The sequence below is a fragment of the Pararge aegeria genome, chromosome 24 (genome assembly GCF_905163445.1).
Source record: "Pararge aegeria chromosome 24, ilParAegt1.1, whole genome shotgun sequence".
NCBI classification, from domain to species: Eukaryota; Metazoa; Arthropoda; class Insecta; order Lepidoptera; family Nymphalidae; genus Pararge; species Pararge aegeria.
This window is the reverse complement of record NC_053203.1, coordinates 5,854,964-5,862,919: the sequence shown is the minus strand read 5'-3', so window position 1 is coordinate 5,862,919 and position 7,956 is coordinate 5,854,964. Positions and strand designations below refer to the sequence as shown.

General features: G+C 32.6%; 2 non-coding genes across 2 annotated transcripts; one reads left to right on the top strand and one right to left on the bottom strand.

The window, feature by feature from the left end:
- Positions 1-1,803: 1,803 nt before the first annotated feature.
- On the bottom strand, positions 1,804-1,875 carry Trnap-ugg. The gene has a single exon. It is a non-coding gene; the product is annotated as a tRNA-Pro (tRNA).
- A 979-nt stretch (positions 1,876-2,854) lies between these two features.
- Positions 2,855-2,926, top strand: Trnap-ugg. Its single transcript has one exon. It is a non-coding gene; the product is annotated as a tRNA-Pro (tRNA).
- Positions 2,927-7,956: the final 5,030 nt, after the last annotated feature.

Below are 7,956 nucleotides of genomic sequence, written 5' to 3'. Positions count from 1 at the left end.
TTATATCGACTTTTTGTTTATAAAGACTAATATGTTTTCTTACAAATACTATATTTGTAAGTATAATATATGTATATCTATCTATCTTCGCCCAAAAGAAGAAGAGACAAAACAAAATAGTGGCAAGTTTGATGTTAATACAAGAAAAACTGCAGCCCGTTACAAAAAACGTTCCATTACGTACGATCAAAACAAATGATTTCATTTGACGCCAAACATATTCTGCTCATTTTCCTAAGGGTACACCTAACGGGCTGGAAAAATTCTAACCGTAGACAAAGACAGTTATACGAATGTACAATATGTTAGAGGAGGGTGGTTATATGGTGTGTGTTGCACTGTTGAGTGAAAAGGGAAAATGGTTTGACTGGCTTATTGATGTCATACATTGTGCTTAAATGTGTAGCAGATGTGGCGGGCCCCTTAAGTTCGGTAGAGGTATTTTCTCTCCTAGTATGTTGGATAATTTTGCTAAGAGGTATGAGTTTTAAACGAAGGCGCGCTGAAACCTCATCAACACTACCGACTTAGTTGATAAGATAGGTATTTCATAAAGCCAAAGTCAAAGTCAGCGCATTTTTTATTTAAATATTATCAAATGGCACTTTTGATTCGCACAAACAATTTATTACACTGTTGTGAGCTGTCGATATATGGGAACTAATATTATAAAGAGGCAAGATTTTTTTGTTTGTTTGTTGGTACCGAATAGGCTCCGATACTACTGGACCGATTTTAACCATTTCTTCCCTAATCAGGCAGTAAAATAAGCTATAAATTTATTTATTTTCAAAAAATTTGAATTTATAATTTATTACTTAGCTTGTCCTGAGAAAACTGTTGGTGATACATAAAAAATACGTATGCCATGATAAAAGTATTGCCCCAAAGTAGCTTGCAGTATGGGTACTAACTGATGAATATTGTTATGAGTAATTCTCCTAAATACTTATACTATTAGGTATAAGTACAAATAAATATACAGACACTAAAAAACATTCATGTTCATCACACAAATATTTTCCAGTCGTGGGAATCGAACCCACAGCCTTGGACTTAAAAAGCAGGGTCACTGTCAACTGCGCCAATCGGCCGTCAAGATTTTTTTGCATTTTTATTAATATTAACTGTTCCTTTAAATATATTTCTATAATGATTCACGACTAGCGGAACTGGGCAGAATTCGTCCTGCCCGGTAAAGTAGCGCCACCTACCCGAAACCCGTTGAAATATAAACACAATTTTTTCCAACATCGGTCCAGCTGTTTAGAAGGATCACGCACAGAAGAATTATATATTTAGTATTTTATCACCGTTGAAACCATTCCTAGACTATTACGAATATTTCAAGACCTAAATAAGCCAAATCTGTCCAGCCGTTCTAGAGTATTAATAACACTAACAAACAGTAATCCATGTTTATATATATAAATAAAATTACAGAATTCAGAAACCGTATACACGATTAATATTAAAGCATCAAAAACCACTTTACTAAAGTAGTATTTTTTGAATTTATGTTTTTATTTCAATAGATAAAATATGGTTCGAAGTATAAAGTGCTATTTTTATTCGTTTTCCAGTATCAAAACACTGTAACTTCATAGTAATACAGACATAATGGTACTCGTTTTAAAGTCACAAAAACACCCCGCTAGAAGTGCTGTTTGTAAAAGACTAAATAAAAATAATTTCTAAAAATCAGTTTTTTTAAAAATTACACCTATAATAAATATACCATAATGTTAAATAACAAATAAAAAAAAGAAAAACAATATTTTTACTTTTACCAAAAAATAAATTGGGCTCGTCCGGGATTTGAACCCGGGACCTCTCGCACCCAAAGCGAAAATCATACCCCTAGACCAACGAGCCGCTTATTAAGACAACAAAATATAAGGTAATAAATGTGAAGTTATAAGTAGGTAGCTATTAAGTCAGCTGAACTAATAAGATTATCGATAAATATTAAAGTATGTGACATTTATGTGGCCCTGGTATCTGAGCGGGTTTCTTACCACATTTATCGAATTACTATCAGGTACCTCTTTGGTTTCACTAACCTCCTTTAGATTAGCGTGGTGGGTTTATGCTCTACGACCCAACTACAAAGTCCATGCCCAGTTGTGGGATATTTATTATCTTATGATGAACTTGATAATATACCTTGACATATTGTTAGTTTTGTCTTAAAGTAGTAAGTTCTCATTTTGAATTGGTTTTATTAAAGATCTCTCAGTCAGTCAGGCAGTCAGCAGTTTTATACATTTGACGGCCGATTGGCGCAGTTTGCAGCGACCCTGCTTTCTGAGTCCAAGGCCGTGGGTTCGATTCCCACAACTGGAAAATGTTTGTGTGATGAGCATGAATGTTTTTCAGTGTCTGGGTGTTTATATGTATATTATAAGTATTTATGTATATTATTAATAAAAAATATTCATCAGTCATCTTAGTACCCATAACACAAGCTACGCTTAAATTGGGGCTAGATGGCGATGTGTGTATTGTCGTAGTATATTTATTTTAAATGATTTTTAATTAACAAGGGTTTTTAAGAACTGTAATCCCTTTACATATAATCTTTTTAACTGTGACGATTTATGCAGCGCACGCCATAGAACTCTACACTTATTGTTACACTAACATCATAAATAAAATAAAATACATCAGATTAAAATATTTATATAACTGTTAAGTTTTGTCCATGCATCTATAGGTACTACATCCTCACAAACTTTCGCATTTATAATATTTGTAGGATAGAATGGCCAATATCTAATACAACGGACTCGATTTTTTTTTTTATTATTAAGTATAACGTTATAAAATCTTATTCTTTAACACACCGTCAAGCGGCTCGTTGGTCTAGGGGTATGATTCTCGCTTTGGGTGCGAGAGGTCCCGGGTTCAAATCCCGGACGAGCCCAATTTTTTTGTTTTTGTATTAAATGTTATTGAAAGTTATTTATACTACACAAACTAATTTTAGTTACGATAAATTCTAATATCTATTTAACAGTTTAAACAGTTAAATAAAATACGCTTAAATAGCAAGATTAAATAATGATTTATACGCTGGATGAAAACTAAAATTAATCTATCGTAAGATAAATAAAAGTTGCTAACGCACCAGTAGATAAATCTGACCTGTTCACCAGAATAGTCAGATCTATGGTAATTTATGTAACTAAAATGTACCTTATTAAATATACTACAGTATATTATAAGATAATTTAATTGATTCAAAGTAGGAGCTAAAGTAATACTAAACTTACATGATTGAGAAATTAGTTGCTTACATGACAATAAATGTTTAGAAACTATATTTTTAGACTTTAATGAAACTTCGCATGCTAATTTATTTATACCAGTCTCTTGCCTACTTATCTAAAAGTTTCGCAACTTGCAACGTCTGTACCTATTTAAATAACTAATGGGAACTTTTGCATTTAACTTGCATTTATGTACATAAGTAATGTCTTTATTTAGTTTTACGAATCTCCAGTAAATAAATCTGATCAGTTCACTAGAACAGTCAGATCTATGATAATTTATTGAACTACAATTAACCTTTAAACTAATTGATTTAAAGTTGGAGCAGAACTAAAACTAAACTTTCATGATAAATAAATAATTATTTGCCAACATGACACGAACCTGTGTCGTACTTTATAGAAATAACGCATGATGTTTTATTCATACAAGTCTCTTGCGGACTTATCTGAAAGTTTAGCTTCTTACGACGTCTAAACTTAATTTAATGATTAATCGTTTAAGGCTAAGGTTTTACGAGTACGCATTTAATTGCTTAAAGAATGTGTTTAATTTAGTTCTACAGATTTATTGTAGATTGTTAAATAACTTAATCTTACCTGTTTTTAAGTTTAATTCTAGTTTAACTCTTAATTTCACGCAATTAGTGTAACTAAGAGTAAAACTAAAATCAATCACTAGTTTTAATTTAGATTTAGATTGTTGCTGCATGTTACTTAAAGTATACCGGGGCTTACTACCATCGCTTAAAACAGTATTATTTTAATAACGTTGAAAAATTTCTTTCGAATTATAATTATTTATTTGGACGTTTAAGAAGGTGTGTCAGCTTTCTTTGACATAATAAGAATCATTTTTCTTTATTTTTTAATGAATAATTTTTAAGGTCAACAAACATCTGATTTATTTTTAATATAAGTTTTTATGCACTGGGTTACATATTAAATGCTCAACCTATACCGCTATCATATAATGAAATTAATTAAAATTGTGTTTCAAAAATACATTCAATAGTAAAGAGAAAAAAAAAATTATAATAACGCAGATTGTTAATTAAATTAAGAATTAAAATTACACATATGCACTACAGTCTACCTGAAACAGTAATTGGTTAATATTTAGAGCAAAATTAAAATTTAACTTTCATAATATACTCGTAGGAATTAATATCTGAAATGTCATACCCGTAGTAGTTGTACCATAATCAAATTTCAAGTAATGTTTTATTCATACCGTTGGAAAATCAAAAAAAAATTCTAACTACGGGGATTTTTGCGTTAAAACTTACCTTTTTTTTCATAAACAATAACTTCAACTTTAGTTTAACTCAGGTAATACCAATAATTGGTTTGTTTTTTCTACGACATAGCACACATCGCCATATAGTTTAGTGAAAAAGCTTGTTTTATGGGTACTAAGACAACTGATGAATACTTTTAATGAATACTATTCATAAATACTTATAATATACGTGTAAACACCCAGACACTGAAAAACATTCATGTTCCTCACACAAACATTTAGCAGTTGTGGGAATCGAACCCACGGCCTTGGACTCAGAAAGCGGGGTCGCTGCCCACCGCGCCAGTCGGCCGTCCAAATTACTTACCTCTAACTCTGATGAAAGAGTTTAAGTTATTAAATTAACAAATTATTGTTCACATCTATGACAATTTGGTATAATACACGCAGCCATATTAAACGTTAATTGGTTCAAAGTTAAGCTGAAACTTTCATAACGGAGCAATAAGCTAACGCGACATACAAGGCTGTGACGTCATACTATAATGAAATTACACGTGATGTTTTATTCATACCAGTCTCTTGCCTAATTATCTGAAAGTTTCTATACTTGGAACCTCAGAACTTAATTTATTAACTAATGGTCCATAGTTAAGAACTTGCGAAGAATTTTGCGTTGAATTTTATTTTTTTTCAAAAATAACACAAGTGCGTTGTACTTATTTAATTTAACAGATTAACAGTTAATTAGTAAATAGACTTACCTATCGTCTTTCACAAGAGTAGTCAGATCTACGACACTTTAGTAACACAAAGCAGGCAGATTAATCGTTAAGCTGAAACTTTCATAACGGAGCAATTAGATAGCGCGACATAACCGGGCGTGACGTCATACCATAATTTAATCATGCATGATGTTTTATTCATACCAGTCTCTTGCCTATCTGGAAGTTTTTTATACTTTTTATACTAAATAAGTACTTATTGCCCTTAGAGTTAGAAAATGTGGATTAAGACAATTTTTTATAAAGTAGGGACAAATTAACGTTGAATGACGTCGGAATCAGTTCTTCAGAATCACGCTCTGATATTTTAAACGTTGAAAAGTGACAACACTAGATAATTATTCCGACGTTACGACGGTGGAATCCACACACCTTTGAGAACATTATCTCTCAGGCATGCAGGTTGCCTCATAATGTTTTCCTTCACCGTTGAAGCAAGTGATATTTTAATAACTTGAAACGCACGTAACTTTGTAAACTTAGAGGTGTGTGCTGGAATTCGAACTCGGCCCCCGAAGGTAAAGTCGAGCTCACACCCACTGGGCTATCACCGCTTCCTAGAAGGTCGGTAATGGGTTGATATTGAGGATGAGGATGAACGATTTTATTATTTCCAAAGCCGACTCTGTATCATCTTGTCCAAGGGATAGGTCCAAATTTTATTGAATAACTGACGTCCTCGAGTTGTGGACTTGTTCAAACTTGTGCAGCGTTTACCTTGTCCCTTGCATAAATAGTCCCTTTTATACGGCTTCGGATTTCCCTTTATGAAGTTGATGAGATTTGAATAAGCATATCATTACAGTAACTTTATTTATTCCACCTGCCTGTCTATCTTTCTGAATCTCAGAAGTGCTGTACATATTAATTAGTCTAATAGGTGCTATATAAAACCAACGCGCAACTTCTTTCGCTATGGATTTCTAGAGTACCAAGGAATATTTTAGCGGACTGGTCACCCGACCCGATTTTTTTAAATGACTCTTTACTTCGCGGCTGATTGGCGCAATGGGCAGCGACCCTGCTTTCTGAGTCCTAGGCCGTGGTTTCGATTCCCACAGCTGGGAAATGTTTGTGTGATGAACATGAACCTTTTTTTTAGTGTCTGGGTGTTTATATGTATATTATAAGTATTTATTTAATATTCATTCACTCGTCTTAGGACCCATAACACAAGCTACGCTTACGTAGTATATTTATTTATTGATTTAATTTAAGTGGCGAAAATCTTACGTCCATTTTTACCCAATTCCCGGGATTGTATTTGAAAAGGTTGAAATAGGTACCTAAGTAAATAATTTATATTTATTTATAATTCAATTTTAAATTCGATGATTTAAATCGTGTTTGAAGTTCAAAATTGAACAAAAACAGAACCCAATACAAAATTTAACTACATATCTATTATTTTCAGTTCACCTTCCTTTATGCACCTATTATGAAATCCAAATTTAAAATGGCTTAATTCAAATTCAAATTCAAAATTTATTTAATAGACCTATCACAGGCACTTATGAAGCGTTCATACATATATATTTACATAATCGTAAAGGGATAGTGATAACTTCGTTCGCCAACTTAAACCTAAAGCTACTAGGTTTTCAACCATGGTTAGACAATAGACTTAGCCGGGTATTTTTTTTATCACCATCTTACAGTAAATTAATATTAAGTAAATTAATATTAAGCTATGAAGTTTGAGCAATTTACACTCAATTTCTGTAAGCTTTGTCTATATAAAGTTTATATAAAACTATGAAAATATTGAGAGACATCTCAAAGGGTACATAGGGTTTACGTTTGCTTTACTTAGTGACAGTGTTTTTGTTTTTTTTTTTATAGAAATTCGAGACTTTGTGGGAACGTAAAATGGCGGCGATAGTTCTCCTTCTGAAAAAGGACAGCCTCGTTCGTCGAACTTGACTTATCTATCGGTATTCTACAAAATATATCGGAATGTGTGCTCTAAAACTTTTCGATCCATTTCCACTCTTAGCTTTCTAACACGAGTTATTGAAAGATCCTTCGAAACGCACCAAGAAGTCGTTTCGCTTCCCGTTTCTAATACGCACAATACAGAGCTTCGTCATCTTGTTCTTCTTAGTAATATGTTCTTTCTTAGACTGCGATGCAAAAGCTCACCGTGACCAGTAAAAGTGCGCACTAAATATACTACTACGACAATACACACATCACCACCTAGCCCCAAAGTAAGCGTAGCTTGTGTTATGGGTACTAAGATGCTGTTGAATATTTTTATGAATATAATACATATAAATACTTATAATATACAGATAAATACCCAGACACTGAAAAACAATCATGTTCATCACACAAACATTTTCCAGTGGTGGGAATCGAACCCACGGCCTAGGACTCAGAAAGCAGGGTCGCTGCCCACTGCGCCAGTCGGCCGTCAAACACTGTATGGCTGTACTTATTTACAACCACTTGCCAGATGCTGAAACTTTCACCTGTTGCACGTTTCAAATCAGTGTTATTTGACAAACTTTTGGATAGACTTTATTATCATATCAATGACTACCTTAATGGAAAATTATTATAATTATTCACATTCATGAATTCATTTTATTTATTAAGTATTATTTTTTATTTAATCTGTTATTTTCATTTTCTGTTTTTTTTTTTTGTGTTT